The 17,169-nt window shown below is 38.4% G+C and overlaps 1 protein-coding gene across 4 annotated transcripts in view; it reads right to left on the bottom strand.

The window, feature by feature from the left end:
- The window catches only part of LNX1 (ligand of numb-protein X 1), a 229,492-nt gene that overhangs the window by 144,041 nt on the left and 68,282 nt on the right, over positions 1-17,169 (bottom strand). For 3 of the 4 annotated variants that reach the window (XM_074229422.1, XM_074229423.1, XM_074229420.1), the window contains exon 2: positions 8,824-8,932. The gene's annotated coding sequence lies outside the window, so the exon portion shown is untranslated. Of the gene's footprint in view, positions 1-8,823; positions 8,933-16,788; positions 17,039-17,169 lie in introns of those variants that run through there. The other variant, XM_074229421.1, reaches the window with a different exon arrangement.

Genomic DNA, 17,169 nt, shown 5'->3' with positions numbered 1-17,169 from the left:
TTTATGAAGCAGCTTGAAAATACTAGATGACTCACTGGTGACTTTATGTGTGTGGACTGCAGTATAAACAGGTACTCGTGGAAGACCACGTGACTAGCAAAGGCAGTCAGTCATAAGCAAGATATGCAAATCACCTCCAATAATTAACACTGAAATATGAGTGCCTTGCTCTTCTGCACGTGTTGATGCCTCCCACTGTACATGAGGCTATTAAAGAAAATTCTTGGAGAGTTTTAAACATTGGTGCTATGCTTTCATATCTCTCTGATGAATACACCAACAAAGAGATGTCACTATAAGATGGTGGCAGGATTCAGGACCACACATTTAAGCAACGGCCAAGAGAGGTAATGATGAAAAGGCCCTTCAGTTGTACAGCCTACCACACTCAAACTAGCATGAGGGTTCAAAACATCCACAATGTAGAGGACAATGGCATGAGGACAAATCAATCAGTGGATCCCTTAGAGCAGGAATACATCAGGGTTTCTCCAGGAAAGGAGGAAGGAAAGGTAAAAGACAAAAACTGAAAGGAATCTAAGATTTCGAAGTGGAAGGGTCCTTAAATGTCAACTGGAATCACCACTCCCACTTCAGCTTCCAAAAGAGGCAACTGTGAACCAAAGGGATTTAAGTAATTTACTCACCATCAGAATCAAGATTTGAATCTAGGTTCTATGATTCCAATTCAGCACTCAATTACTTCACTGAATCAAGAAAATGAATTCTGGAAAGAGGAACTTTTTAAAGGAAAATAGTAACTGTCCAAGGCTTAAAGATCATTTCCTCTGTGTCAGATTTTTATACTTAATTAACTTTATAATCCTAATTCTAAATGCTTTTTATTTGGGGGTTTCCATAATCAGATGCCATCAAATATGAGAAAACCTGTAAGATGTCTCTTTATTTTTCTCCCCACTGTCCTTAAAATAACCTTGGTGCTTCCATGACATAGGTCAAATGACATGAAATATGTCACTAGCATTAAAGCAGGGCTATGTAATGCCAGGACATAAATAGCTTAATGGCTTCCCCAAAGTACATGAATACCATAGAATTGAGTTGGCTACATTTTAGAAATGTCACTTTAGATTAACACCTGCTGGCAGCTATCCTTCCTCTTAGGCCTTTTCAAGATCTTCCTCTCTCCTGGTTCCTGCTCATCTCCTTATAATCATGCCAAAGTTTCCCCCTCTCCTAAATACAAAGAAACTCCCTTCCCATGATTCTCCTATCATATTCTCCTCCTCTCATTCAGAAAGACTTCTTGAAGAAGAGTGTCTCCCTCCACTTTTTCACTACTGACCACCCACTTGCAATACATCTTCCAATCTGAGCAGGCTACTGAAACTGCCTTCTTAAAGCTTACAACTGTCCTAAACCCAAGTCCATTGACTTTTTTTTCCTCCAGTCCTATCTTCCTTAGGGGCAACTAAATGACACAGAGAATAGAAAGGCAGGCCTGCAGTTAGGAAGACTCATTTTTGTGAATTCAAACCTAACCTTTGACACTATCTGACTATGGGAAAAATCATTTATCCCTGTTTGCCTTGGTTATCTCATTTGTAAAATGAGCTAGGAACATGAAGAATCAGACACAACCAAAAAACTCAGCAACAACAATAAAAAATAACAACAAAAACAACATCCTTGACCTCTCTCTCTTATACTTGATGCTAGTGATTAACTTTCCATCTTGCATAAATGTCCCAACACCTTGACTGGAAAGGATGCAGGGTACAGTGGTGCTACTGAGTTTGCAGTCAGGAGGTCTCAGAGTGAATCCTGACTCTACAACTAAAACTTGTGGGACTTCCACAAGTGACTTAACCCCTTTAAGCCTAGGAACTTAATAGACTCCATATTCCTATTTCAGATCTAAATCTAAAATCTTATGATTCTTAATATGAGCAGATATTCCCCAAGACTCTTTCTTCCCAACCTCTTCTTTCCTTCTCACTCTCCCTAAGCAGGATCATCCATACCCTCAGCTTTAACTACCATCTCTCCAGAGATAACTCTCATATTACCATGTTCAGCTATTACTTTTCTTCCAAGCTCCCAGATTCCTATCTCCAACTGCTTTTTACCTGAATATCCCAAAAACCATAACTGAAATTCAACATGTCCCAACTGCCTCCTCTCAATAGGGATTGTTTGATTCATTGTAATACTAGATAGATAGTAGGTGCTTAATAAAACACTTGGTGATTGACTATAGCTTAGAGCAGCACCAAAATTTGAATGTAGGTCTTCTGTCTCCAAATCTATTATTTCCCATTTTACCAGACTTCTTTATCTTTTTTTCCCTGTTGAAAAATGATGCTGGTTCTAAAAACTTTTTCTTTTTTCTGATTTCATTATGTAACAAAATCAAATAATTTCAGAATTGGTAGTAACTTCAGTAGCCAGCTAATCCAATTCATATCTGAAAAAAGAATTTCTACACTGTATCTAACACTCATTTAATCTCTGATTAAAGGCCTGCCATGAGATAAAACATAGTAGGTTTTATGAGGGTACCTACTCTATTTCTGAACAGTTCTATTGGGAAGCTTTTTCTATCAAGTCTTAAATTTGTCACTTCTTCTCCCACCTATTACTACTGGCTCTAGCCTCAAGTTTAAACAAATCAAACCTATTCCATTCTTCAGTTGTAGCTTTTAAAATTTCTTATTTTTTTTTAATGTTTTTAGTACTTGAAGATAGACTAACCATTTTGTATTCTCTACCAACTACTTTACTACTATGAAATAACCTGTATTTTCCTTAACCTGTATTTTCCTTCCGATGTAGTAGTTCACACTAACTCCTATTCCTGTACCACCACTCCCAACTGACTGAATTTGTACCTGTCCTTTCCCAATTTGTCCAGGTATCAAAGATTTAATTCCCATTCCCCAACTCCTGTCAGAATTCCCATTAGGAACTTAGTTTCCAACTTTCCTATGAATTTACTTCATAATTTTATATTATAGTTCCACATCTTTGTATCTAATATCATTTTCCTTCCACCATCAGCATTAAATTGCAAATTAGATAAGGGAAAAGACTGTTTCTTACCAACTCTATTTCCCTTCCTTAGCACTCAGCAGAGGTCTGGATCCAGCAAACATTTAAATAAATGTTTGAATTAGGTTAATCTTATAGAATAGTTTTCCCCTTAAACTGTTTCTTTCACACCCTCTTTCTGGAGGTAGAGTCAAGCTTTCTTTATTTCCCATAAGATAGAATTGAAGCAGATGTGACATCAAGTGACCAGGTTGACAACTGATCCTAGCCTCGAGGAATTCTGTCTCTAGGAAAAACTCTTGCTCAGTCATAGAAAAGAACTGGGACTACACTCTAATTTACACATGAAGGGACATTTCAACCAGTAGATAGATACAGTATCCCAGAATTACAACTCAAACAGGGTATTCATTGTTGCTAGTTTCCTGCACACAGCAATAACTTTTAGGTCATTAAAGGGAATCCTCCAAGAGATTCCCTTGCTAGACAAACTTCCCAAAGGCTGCCATATAGACTAACTTATTTATAACAGCACTTTTTGTGGTACCAAAGAATTGTAAGCACAGATCAAATAAAAATGACTTGTGGTAATTGATTATAATGAAATATTATTGTGCTATAAAGATCAATGAACAGGAAAGCACTGGAAGACTTATATGAAATGATGTAAACTTTTTCAGTTTGCATCATTTTGTATAAGTCCTTCCATGCTTTTCTTAGAATCAGGAAAACAACATATAAAATGACCATAACAATATAAGTGAAAAAAAAACACAATAAAATTATTGAAATTAAATTTTGAGTAATTATAAAGCCATTTGGCTCTTTTCTAGAAGTGGAATGGTCCATAGCTAGGAAACATGGAGTATAACATCAGACTTTTTCAATGTGTTGAATTGGTTTTGCTGAGTTTTTTCCCTTCTCCCTCTTTTAATTATTTGTTATAGAGGGTGATTCAGAAGGATACAGAGGAAAATGTAGCTGACATTAAAAAGATAATATGAGGGGCAGCTAGGTGGTACAGCGGTAAGTGCACCAGCCCTGGAGTCAGGAGGACCTGAGTTCAACTCTAACCTCAGACATTTTAATAATTACATAGCTGGAAAAAAAAAATGATTACATAGCTGTGTGACCTTGAGCAAGTCACTTTACCCATTGCCTTGCAAAAACCAAAAGAAAAAAATGATATAAATTAAAAATTAAATTAATAAAATATTTTTTAAATACTTAATGTATTTAAAAGTCACTGGCCCTCAGCCTACTAGCAGGTTGTAGAATTGTAATGTCACTTTTTCAAACTATATTATTTGGAGCAGCTAGGTGGCACAGTGGAAAGCACACTGGCCCTGGAGTCAGGAGGACCTGAATTCAAATACAGGCTCAGACACTTATTAATTGCCTAGCTGTGCAATCTTGGACAAGTCACTCTTCACCCCATTTAAAAAAGATTTTAAAAACTATTATTCTTGGGTGGTTTTATACCTTTTCCCTTACATCTAATATGAAAATTGCTTGTCTTCTCAATAAAGGGAAAAGGAAAGGAGAGAGAGAGAATCTAGAACTCAAAATTTAAAAAAAAATGTTAAGAGCAGCTAGGTGGTAAAGTAGATAGAGCACCGGCTCTGGAGTCAGGAGTACCTGAGTTCAAATATGGCCTCAGACACTTAATAATTACCTAGCTGTGTGGCCTTGGGCAAACCACTTAACCCAATTGCCTTGCAAAAACAAAAAACCAACTAAAAAAAATAATAAAACATAAAGATTTTTTAAAAAATGTTAAAAAAAATCTTAATTATATGTAACCAAGAAATAAAAATGAAAATTAAATGTATAATTGTAATGTTTAAGCTCTAAATACTTTTAAGGTGCTAAATCCTATCTAAATGTTTTCTTTCAAGAGAATGGGTAAATAAATCATTCTTTCTGAAATACTAACATTTTAGTAAATAAAACATTGGCCCTAAATACCAAACCTGAAAAACCCCTTATGCTTGAGTTTTTAACCTGCCCATCTAGGTTTGTAAGCATAAAAGTTTATTCTTATAGCACATCAGCATATCTATCAATTAATCTAATTTTTTTCTAAATAAATGAGGAAATAGATGGGTAGGGAGATAAAAGTATTCTCCCAGAGTTGCTCAGCAAATAGGTAGCAAAATTGGAATTAGAATTCAGTCCTAAAATCATCAGGCCATTACTCATCCACTTGGGGTTATGACTTCCAAATTGAGGCAGACATACCTTTGGCCCTGCCCTCTAGGATGAAATGGGGTCTGCATAGATACAGAAGGGGCTCATGTTTCTATATCTATCCTGTTCTTGGCTTCTTGATAACAAATAGGTACTGAGAGACTATGATATTTCTCTGACCAACAGACCAAACCCTTCTGAGTTCTAGCGACATTCATTCCATCTGATTTCCCTCTTCTCTAGAGTCCTAGTTGACTGGCACCTCCCTACCTGTGACCTCAAAGGTGAGAAGCTAATCAGACCTGAATGGGACCCTATAAAACAGCTGGAGTTGTCCTGAGGTCAGGACCCAAGAATCCTAGTTAGAACTTCGTATAGACATGAGTCAAGTGTAGGAAATAACCTCTGATGAGGCCATCCTCTTGTCATAGCTTGAAGACCATCATGACCAAGACCCCCTTGTAACATCCCTGGGTACATATGTTCTCTATATTTTCCAACTCTCATTTTGGAGTTAACAGTCCAGGACTCCCTGATACTCTTTTCCTGTTTTCCTCGACTTCCCTTTTGTGTTTCTTTGGGTGACTTAGGTTAAGTTAGGTATTCTTTTGGGCCAAAGAAGAGGATCAATTGTATTCAGTATTAATTGGGCACCAAATTTCTCTACTAATTCCCTTCTAACTCAAAGAACCTCAAGAAAAGTCACAGTGGTGACATATTTAACTGATAATGAATTATTTTATACAACTAGTGAACTCTGGCTAATGGTCTCAGTCTTTGTTATCCTGACATCCATTGTCTGAAGTTAAGACAGAATGAGCTTTCCCATTGTGGAAGAAGATATTTTAATCTTCTTCACAAAAAGAGCTGGATTTGGGATCAGGGTTCCTTAACTTCTCTGCTCTGTAATCTCCTTATTTATAAGATAAGGGAATTGGACTAGATGAACTCAAAGATTCCCTCCAGCTGCAGATCTATGACCTAGAAAGAGCATAAACTTAACTAGTTCTCTCATCCTCACGTTTTCTTTGACTAATAATACTTTGTCTGAATTTCTTCTCTTTACACATGTTGTTTTTCCACTCAGTAGAATGGAAGCTCCCAGTGAGGAGGGAAAGGGCCATTTTCCATTTTTGTAGATATACCAAGCCTGTGGCAGGAGATCTTCTTGGGATTAAAATTTCACAACCAGTAGACACTTAAGAAACCTTTGCTGAGTTGCACTCGATCTAGTACAAAATAATTGCTGCCATCATCACATTACTCCAGACAATAATGGAGAATTTGCCCAGTGGTTTATGGGGCACCCTGCATTTGCTACTATCTAGGAGAGGTGAACAGGAGTGGATAGCAAATGGGACAGAATAGACTCAGTGGCAATCAGTCCAACCTTCTTTATGGAGGAAATTCAAAAGCCTTGTTTCTGCTTCATTCCTTTCTTTTGTTAGATTTGTGGGAACTATAGATGAAAGTAATAATTTATAATTATTATCATGATTATTAAAATCTGTGTTCCCAACAGAGTTTTAGCTGGAGCATATCTAAAGGTAGCCCAGAAAAACTACTTTAAATAAAGTTTGACTCCTTAAATGATTATCTCTTAGCAAAGCCTCCATCTACTAAAAATTAGTACAGTTTATCCCAGGGAGCAACCAAATCGTGACCTGGGCTACATTCTAGAATAGTTTGACTCTAAATTCCAATCTCTTTTTTTCCCCAGTCCCCACTTCCCTCTCTTCCTCTGCCTGTATATTCTTGTAATCTTCAGCAGGTACTAGGCCAGACTTCCTTCATTTGTAAAACAGATGACCTTTTATCATTCTATATCTATGACTCCATTCTTTGTGCCCCTTTTTCTTCTTTCCCCTTTAACAATGAGAGAGACAGAGAGAGAGAGAGAAGGGGAAAGGAGAGATGAAGAAATGAAAATATATAACAAAGTTTTAAATATAATACTTAAAGAGAGGTGAACTATTGTTCCATAGTGAACTGGAAGAAGATTATCCCATTCAAGAGAGGGTTTGTGATTTTTTTCATAAATCTTGCCTTGGGTAGAGACTGAATATAGGATATGGTTTTGAATCCTAATTCCAATAAAGCAAAGGCAGTAGCCACCGGCCAAGCATATGAGCTCAGAGAAAAAGGACAGAAAGGTCAGTGAGAACAATAGTGGTCTCAAAGGAATAAGAGGAATTGGCAGCCACAGCAGGACTAGTTTGGCTGGGTGAGAGGCTACTCTGTCCGAGACAAACTTCCCCAGATTGTTTCTATTTCTTCTTTTGGAGAATGAATGTGCACTTTGACTTTTGGGGTGGATAAATATCGGTGTAATTACTAACAGATCACTTCCTTGCAAACTTTCTTTCTTTCTTTCTTTTTTTTTGTGCTGACTTACGTCTCAGCAAAACAGCTGATGTAGGAGTTTGGCACATTGCTCCTCACAGATCTGTTTCTTTCCATGGGTTTCCCAGAGCCAGACCCTGACCTCCCAGTATTATGAGTGGCCTGCATGCCACAGATTCTCCCCACCATCTAAATGCCTCCAATGTAAGTTGGAACACCAAGTGTGAGGCTGCAGTCCATGCTAGCTCTGAGATCTTTACTTAAGGAAACAAAAAAAAATGGGTCCCAGAGCTAAAGTTACTTTTGGGAGAGGAAAAAAAAAAGTAAGGTCCTGGCAGAACAATCAACTAGACAGTTTATTTACTATTAGAGTAAGGGAGAGAGGGGTAACAAATACAGAAGAGAAAATCACCTTTGTACCCCATTCTTGAAGTTCAGAAAGGATAATCCCTGTTACCTGAGCTAAAAAATCTAATAAACACACAGCTAAATATAAAGTATTATAATCCAGATCAGTAAAAACAGATTGTACAATTGAGGTCAAAGATCAAATATTTGCTTCCTTCAAAAAAAGGTTAGGGGCCAGGAATACTGGGGGGGGGGGGAGGTGGCTGGGAGTCGGATGGGGTCCGGGGAAAGAAGGAAAGACAATTGAGTTTGCGGTCTCAGGAAGTATCCAGGAAGCAAACGAGAGGGTGCTTTTAAAATAATGTTAAGGAAAAACCCAATTTCTTACAATTTTAGATAAAGCAAAAGAGAATGAAAAGAATCAGCCAGCTTCCTTTGAAGTAGCCTCCCCCAAACCGAAATTCCCTAAAACATCTCTCTTCCCCGTCCCTGAAATTAGTATTAGGAAAATCTCCCCTCCCCCCCCAGAAATGAACACTATAGATTAGAGGTAAAGAAAGTTTACAACTTCCAATCAAACTTCAGAGACTTCTTCCTCTCACCTTCGCAACTCGCTTTGGGGTTTGTTTTTGTTGTTTTGGAGGGGAGGGCGGGAGGAGGTAGGATGAGAGGGGGAGAAATCAACATCGCAGATAGGAAAAGGCTGAATTAATGATTTAATTTTTAAAAGGCAGCATTAGCCCTGGGGCTTGAGGGAGCTTTACTGGGGGAGATCTCCAGGCGTCCAGCTGGTCTCCCAGCAGAAGCTCCCCTCTCCTGAGAAAAGAGTCAAGTTGGACTCACTCGGTCAGTTCCTTTCCTGTTTCCTGTCCAGCACAAGGTGACCAGTGGTCTAAGGGGCCCCAGAGAAAAATGGGCGTTTCTACTCACCTTTCCAGGTGTCAGGGTTCCCCCGGAGCACGAACATCCCTAGCCCGCAAGTCAATCAAACGCCGTCCGATCCGGCCTGCCACCACATTTACCTTCCTTGTGCAGGTGTCTGCGGGGAAAAAAAGAATGAATGGTATTGGTTGGCCTGGAGCAGGAAACGTGTGACATCACCCAGAGCCCTGAAAAGCTCATCTTCGTGGCTTCGACCTTCGTGATCCAGCCAGTCAGTAAATTCCTCCGTGCCTGTCATTTACCTGAATACCTGCAGGCAGGTAGGTGCAAATTAGTCAGGTAGAGTCATTTGCAGGCAGGGATTTACTTTCTTTTTTAAGTCACTACGCAACCTGTCAGCCCCTGGGTAAGCTAGCTAAGTTCTTTTCATCCCGATTCAGCTTTCCACCAGCTAGAGAGTTAACAGAGAAGTTTCCGCAGCAAAAAGGTGAAAATGATTACTTGGTCTAAGCAAGGAACTCGAGAAAACTGGAGTGGAGAAACTTTTTAGAGTCAGAGAAACTGACTATTGACTATTGACCTTGGAGAGGACACTTTGCCTCTAGTACTAAGTTTCTCTTCTGGAAAATGAGGGGACAGGCTGACCCCGATGGCTTTTTAGGTCCTTTCCTTCTCTACTTCTAGGTTCCCATGAACTAATTTTTTGAAAATGGAAGTTTTTATTTTATGAGAAATCTATCTTTAATAGAATGATAATTTAAAAAACAACTTCGCACTTTTACATGTTTTTCCTCCAATAGAATATAAGTTCCCTGAGGGCAGGATTGTTTCATTTTTTTGTTTTAATATCATATATACTGTGTCCAGCACATTGTAGACATTTAAGTGCTTATTAAATGCCTTCCTTTTATTGGACCTCATTCGTTCTTCACACAGATTGTTAGGATAGAAGAGAAGTTCCAGAAGTCCTGTTGTCCAACCTTCTTGTTTACAGAGGAGAGCTTCCCTAAGGAAACTGACAGTGGCAGAGCCAGGATTCAAATCCAGATCTTCTGACTCCAAGTCCAATTGCTTGTGTCATTTGGAGGATAACCCTAAACCACCCTGTTAAGTAGGAGAATCAAATTTTCAAATGAGATGTTCAAACTTTTAAAATGCATTTTTGTGCTCCAATGACAGAGGTTTGTAACAGTAGTCATGCCCATTACAGCTTGCTCAGCTGGCACGGGGCAGTTAATTCTTTGTAGGCCTGCAATTACAAGTAATTTAAATGATTCAAATTAGAATGCTATTAATAAGGCAACTTTGCTTGCTAGTTAGAGACAGGAAGGAGGAGTCAGAAGTCATTATTTCTATTCCCAGCTTATTATATGACCCTGGGCTGTAGGCCATTTTAGCCTTTTTTCCCACTAGGAAAAAGATGGGTAATGCTACCTACTGTATGACAAAATGGATTGTTCTGAGAATATTAAAGAGCAGATGCAAGTGAGTGTGGTAAACAAGCATTTATTCATTCATTCATCGTTGAATGTTAATGCTTTATGTTTTTTGTGGCCTCTTTCCAGGATCCTTGAACAATTTAGACTCCGTACTGGAATGTACCACCTGGGGAAACTGTGGAATCTCCAGCCCTGGAGGCCTGTAAAAATAGAGCAGCCAGTCATCTTCTTTCAAGAATGGCCTAGATAATTTTAGGGGGTTCCTTACCACAAAGTGACTCTAAAAATTGCTTTCCTCCCTATCCCAGAAAAAGGTGCAAGAATTCTCAAGTACTTCTTCCTTCTCCCTTTTCTTGTACCTTGCCTTATGCAAATGCTCATTTTAAAAGGTGCTACTTTTTTTTTTTGAACTAGATGTAAGATTTCATCAGTGTTGGGAGCTTCCCAGTGGAGAACTGCCTTTAACCCATGCAAATAGGCACTTTTTCTATAACTACATGACAGAGATTGGAGAATGTCTTGCCCAGGGTCATGCTGCCCTCCATGCCTTGAAGGCTATTTTTTTTAAACTTCAGCTGTCTTTCAAATGGCTAGACTTTAGGTGTCAATACTGTAATCAGTTAAATTAAACAAATATATTAAGTGCCTGCCATAGTGTAGGTTCTGACATTTATTAGTTTTGTGACTTACTAGTGAGTCGCTTAAACTGAGCCTCAATTTCTTTATTCATAAAACTGGAATGAGGATACATAGGACACCTGCCTCACAGAGGTGCGAAGAAAGCCTTCTGGAAAATGTAAAGTGCAATTCAAATGTGAGTTGCTATTAATAGACATTATCAAATTTTATTTTTATACCAACTCTGGGTTAAATGGAGCAGGTGTTGTTTCCCTTTCATTTCAAATCCACATACCATCCTTACACAATAGATAAGGCATTATGAATGAGCTAGAATCCCAAAGTACCCTATATTTATAAGCCTGAAGAAGTCTTAACCTGAAACTCAATTTATTATTACATTTATTAGTAATTATTATTATTATTAATAAAAAACAAATAAGCAAAAGTTAAATAGTATTATCATCTGTAATAAAAAAAACTATTATTTGTATCACACTTTAAGGTATCCCATAATCTTCAGAAGTCTGGGAGGTGAGTGTTAATATTAATTTTCATTTAACAAATGAGGAAATGGAGGGAGATAGAAGTAAAATGACTTAGCCAAGGTCATTTAGCTAGAAAATGCCTAAATAGAATTTGAATTCAGCTCTTCCTGACTCCAGGACAAGCATTCTTATCTGCAGATACTACTTAACTGTTTCATCTCTAATATGGGGGTTAATAACTGAAACAGGATAGGAGATTTGGAAGGGCAGCTAAGTGGTGAAATAGATAAGAGTGCTGGAACCTGGAAGATTCATTTTCCTGAGTCCAAATTCAGTCCCAGCTACTAGCTGTGTGACCCTGAGCAAGTCAAAAACCTATTTGCCTCAGTTTCCTCATCTGTAAAATGAGCTGGAAAAGGAAATGGCAAACCACTCCAGTGGTTTTGCCAAGAAAAATGGGTTTTTGAAGTGTCAGACACAATTGAACAACAATGATAGGGGACAGGAAAAGGTTCAGAAAACCCAAGTTTGTATTCCTTTTCTGTCACTTTTTACCTTCTTGGCTTTGGGCAGGTCATTTGATCACTAAGAGCCCCATAATTGAACCCTTTATTCAAAGTCTTGTCATTTCTCTCTACACATACACATAGCCACCACCCTAGTTTAGACCCCTATCACTTCTCACCTGTACTACCGTAGCCTTCTGATTGGGCTCCCTGCCTCAAGTCTCTGCCCACTCCAACCTATCCTTTACTCAGCTATAAAGGTGATTGGGGATAAGAAATAAAAGTCCTTGCCTTACATTCTATTGGAGGAAATATAGGTAAGGATAACTATGAACAGATGTATGTCCATAGACACTTATATGTATTAGCTATACAGTGTAGGAAACATTTAGCAACTGGGAGAATGCAAAAAAGAGGGATCTATAAATTGATTGGAAATGAACAGAGCACATATTAAGATTCTTTCCTGTTTCGAAAGTTCTCGATCCAATAGGCAAATCACAGTGCTTCTCATCAGAAGTCTTTGAGAATTTTTAAAAGACTTTCTTCCTTGTACCTTAAACTTTGCCACCTTAAAACTGAAATACAATCTAGCTCGGGATCAGTGACCAGGATCAGTCAGCCAGTATGTCTGTTGGGGGAAGGTTGGTTCTGGTCTGGGGCCTGGGGGCAAATCGAAGCTCTTTAGATGCCAATGGGGATAGCTAATTTTTGCTTATTTGTTTGTTTGTTTATTAGAACTTTCGATCTTATCAAGGTAAGGAACTTTCCCCTGGGTGGATATTAACTTTCCATGGGAAGGATAAACTCCTAAAGCCCAGACAGAGCTAACCTACAAACTCTTTCAAGAAAGTTAGAAACCTTAGAGCACAGGCCCTGGAGTCAGAAGTACCTGAGTTCAAATCTGACCTCAGACACATAATAATTACCTAGCTGTCTGGCCTTGGGCAAGCCACTTAACCCCATTGTCTTGCAAAAACTAAAAAAAAAAAAAAAAGTTAGAAACTTAAGATTCACAAATGAAGTTTGAACAATTTTGCCACCAATCAACATTTTTTCCCCTTTCTTAAATTCTGTCTTTTGGAAACTGCTCTGAATAGTGGGGAAAAAAAGTCTTGTAAAAAAGAAAACAAAAATAACAGAAATCCCTCTAAAAGAAAGGAGAAAGTTCTAGGCAGTAAATGTGGTTTAAAAGTTGACTTCCCTCTTTTGCAATATTAAGTCTGAACACAAATGCTCATTACAAAAACAAATACATTTCTTTTGCTACTGAAAGGGTGTTCCTTTTGGGAAGGAAGAAGAACTTGTCTGCCAGCTTGTGTTAAATACTGGTATCTGACTCAGACCTTGGCCTCATAGAATCGACAATATAACAAGTGAATTTGACTATACACAGGTAGGAGGTTGATCAAGGGAGTCTAGTCAGCTTTGGTTACCTGAAAAAAAGAGCTATCGATTTTTACGTTTCTCCCTGGAGAGTGTGGTTATGCTCATAAGCATCTCAGTGGGAGCACAGAGGGCATCTTCTGTGCCTAGGTATGTCTAGCACAATCTGAACCATTCCTACTTCTTTGGAATGATTAAGTTTCAGATCTGCTGGGAAGAGATTGAATGTTTCACACTATTGTGGATAGAACCAGTGCATCCAAGTCTCTAGGAAGTTGGTTTTTAAATTTTCAGTGTGAGCATTTACATATCAGAAACTGAAAAATCCTAGAAATCTCAGCTTGATATTGTTGTTTTGTTGGTTGTCTAAAATAATAAAGGGATGGAGAAAATGTTAATAACTCAAATCAAATTTTAAACCATGTCATGCCTCCATTTTTTTTTCTCAAAAGGCTATTTATTAGATCTTCAGCAGTACATCACACAGAGCCAACCCTTTAATACTGGGCCTTTGAAAAGAAATTTGAGTCAGAGAGTGAACTGTAGCAAAACTATGAGCCAATCTAGGTGTGTATGGTGTGGGGTGGAGGTGGAAGAGAATCAATCCCTCTGGATAACCCCACCTTGGAACACACACAGCCTGAAGCTGTTAATGGCAACCATAGAAAATCAGAGGTAGGAACCCATTGCTCCACTGCCTGTCACCCACAAACATTATAAGACAAAATAATGTAAGATAGGTGTAGGAGAGAATTACTTTTAAAACAAACTGCTACACTGGATCCTAGAAGAAGCTTATTACTGATGAGGATGGGAAATAAGGAATCACAAAAGGCTTCACTGAGGACAAGGAATGTAAATTGGGGTTTTAAAGGATATGCAGGACCTAGAAGGCAAAGAAAGGACAAGGAGGACCTTCTAACATGATATTACCTATAGTATTATGTTAAAACACTACCAATTTCCATTAGAGGAAATTCACCAAAGCATAATAATTGTAATTATTGTAATAAGTATAATTATTGTAATAAGCAACTTTGAATTTTTCCCCACTAGCTTAATTTGTCCCTTACCCGTGGCATATCACATCTTTTAAAAGAAGGAATATGATGAGGATGTTGTCCCACAAAACCTTACCTAAATGGCCAACCTTAACTTAACCTCTGTATCCTTTAGGCTACTCCCTAGAATTTATCCAGCCATAAAAGGCTCACAAGTTATGAATTTATGAAAGTTCTCTTCCTTCATCCCCCCTCCTCCAGTTTAAACCTCTTATTTTTTATATGCCTGTGTTTATGTGTGCTTTAAGCTTTTTCAGAGCATTTTACAAACATTTATAAAACATTTTGATTCTTACAAGAGGGAGAAGATTGTCATGCAATTAGGACTGGAGTTGGGATTCAGATTTAGTTTCTTCCCAAGTCTATGATAGCTGAACTGACAGATCAGTTTTCTGAATTTAAATATCCTTCTCTCTAAAGGGTTGGATTATGTAAAATGAAAGATTTGTGCTGGAACCAGCACTAATTCACTTGTAAGACCATGTTGTTAAATTTTCAGCACCTGCATTTATACCTCAGGTCCCATTATATATTACCAAATCAGGATTTGATTTATTATATTTTGATGTCCAGACTTTAAAAAGTGAGGGAGAAAATGTCACTAATGCAAATTGAACTTTAAAGCCAAGTGAATACATTCCTTAGGCACACCCCCAATAAGAACTGGTTACTAAACATTTTATCAGCATACCCCTAGTAGAAATTCTCTAATAGCTTTACTATTTTTATGGTTCCGTGATTCCATTAAACCAAATATATGGCCCATAGTAGGAGCATTAGTGTATTACTTGTCAAATCTTGTTGACCTGATGATTGTACTGAGCTAGAAAAAAATTAAAGAAAAATTGATGAATATTTGTGCTGGATGTCCTCCTTGTCTAATGCACAATAAATTAACCCATAAGCATTTATTACTAGTTTACTATGTGATGGACTTTTGCTAAGCACTTCAGTCACAAGGTAAAAGCAAAACTAGTCCCTCAGGAATTTTGGGGAAAGATCAAGAAAACAAATATAAATCAGAACATATAAGAGAAATTCAAAGAGGAGGGGTGACATTAGAAGTTGAGGATTCCAGAAATAGTAGTCTTTTTGTTTGTTTTTTCAAGGAAATGGGGTTACGTGACTTGCCCAAGTCACACAGCTAGGTAATTTTTAAATGTCCTGAGATAGGATTTGAACTCAGGTCTTCCTGACTCCAGGGCTGGTGCTCTATCTACTGCATCACCTAGGTGCCCTGAGACAGCAGTCTTAAAGAAAGTTAGAAATTTGATGACTGAAAAGTTGGGAGGGAAATCAGTACAGGTGTGAGGAACTGAGAGTGTAAAAGCAAGAAACCTAGAAATGGCCTGAGGGAGGGGAGTAATATTTTAAAAGATTGGGTGGGTAGGAAGGGACCAAGGCTAAGAGATTTAAATACCAAGAATTTTATAAAAGATCTTGGAGGTCTTCCGAAGCCACTGGAGTAGATTGGTGTGTAAGGAGGTGAATGGTTTACTTGTACTTCAGAAAAGTTATATAGCTGAGTGGAGGAGTGGGGAGTGGGGAATGGGGAGTGGGGAGAGACTTGAGGCAGGGAACCCAATTAGAAGGCTACTGGTAGTCCAGGTGAGAAGAGATAAGGGTCTAAACTAGGGTAGAAGCTATGTGTATGTGTGGAGAGAGAAATAAGACATTATAATAATAGGGCAGCTGTGGATAGAGCACTGGCCTTAGAGTCAAGAGGCAGGGGGTTCGAATCCAACCTCAGACTCACTAGCTGTGTGACCTTGGGCAAGTCACTTAATCCTTATTTGCCTCACATCGGGGTCAACTCCAATCATCTTGATTCATATCTGGCCACTGGATGAGGCTGGTGATTTAAGCATAGACACCCCCCCCCCCCCTCCCGCCAATCCAATTCAAGTGCTTGTGATGGCATTACCTCCCTGATTTCCAGTCTGGAATCAGAAAGACCCATCTTCCTAAATTTAAATCCCACTTCTCACATTTAATGACTGTGTGACTCTGGGCGAACTTGGCTTAGTTTCTTCATCTGTTAAATGAACTGAAGAAGGAAATGGCAAATCAAGAAAACTCTAAATGAGATCATAAAGAGTGAGACATAGCTGAACAACAGTTGCGATTTGATTGGATGCAGATATTTGTGGCTAGAATTTTCTACCTCTTCATCTCTGTCTCCTGAAGCCTCTAGCTCCCTTTCAAGGTTTAGAAGGTTTAGCTTAAGTTCCATGAAAAGAATGATGGTTTTAAAATCAAAGGACCTGGGTTCAAATTCTACTCAGTACCTGTATGGTCCTGAGCAACTTCTCTAGGCTTCAATTTCCTCATCTATTGAATGAAGGGATTGAACAAGAGAACCTCTAAGCTTCTCACAGAGTAAATCAATAATTTGTTGATGTCATAACATTAAAAAACTATTGATGAGCAAATAAATTGAACAGTTTTCTGCGAATAAGGGAAAAATGGGATCCACAGATAAATATCTCCCTTCTTCCCAACCCAAACCTCTTACCTCCAGCCAACTTGGTTTACTTCACTATCCATCACAGTATGGCCGCTTCTACATGAAGAATAAGAAAGCTAGGAACAAAGGTAGTTTAGACCTTACAGACTATTAGGGAGGAAGTGCCAGGCACAGGTCCATAGTATCCCCTTTTCAAGGTTTGATAGCTCTAAATGCTTCTACCTTTCTTTTGGCTTAGAGAGAAAGGTAGAGACATTGGAATGACCTGATGTAAGAAAACAGAGTCTGGAAGGGAGGTTTTAATAAAGAAGGCAGGGAAATAATTAACATATTGAGCTTGGAGTAGGGAGAGGCTGTTTACATTCTACCTCCTGCCAAGATATAACTTGGCTGGAACTACTGGTCACTTGGATGGGGCCCTTTGTTATG

The sequence above is a fragment of the Macrotis lagotis genome, chromosome 3 (genome assembly GCF_037893015.1).
Source record: "Macrotis lagotis isolate mMagLag1 chromosome 3, bilby.v1.9.chrom.fasta, whole genome shotgun sequence".
Lineage (NCBI taxonomy): Eukaryota > Metazoa > Chordata > Mammalia > Peramelemorphia > Peramelidae > Macrotis > Macrotis lagotis.
This window is presented reverse-complemented; position numbering and strand designations above follow the sequence as displayed.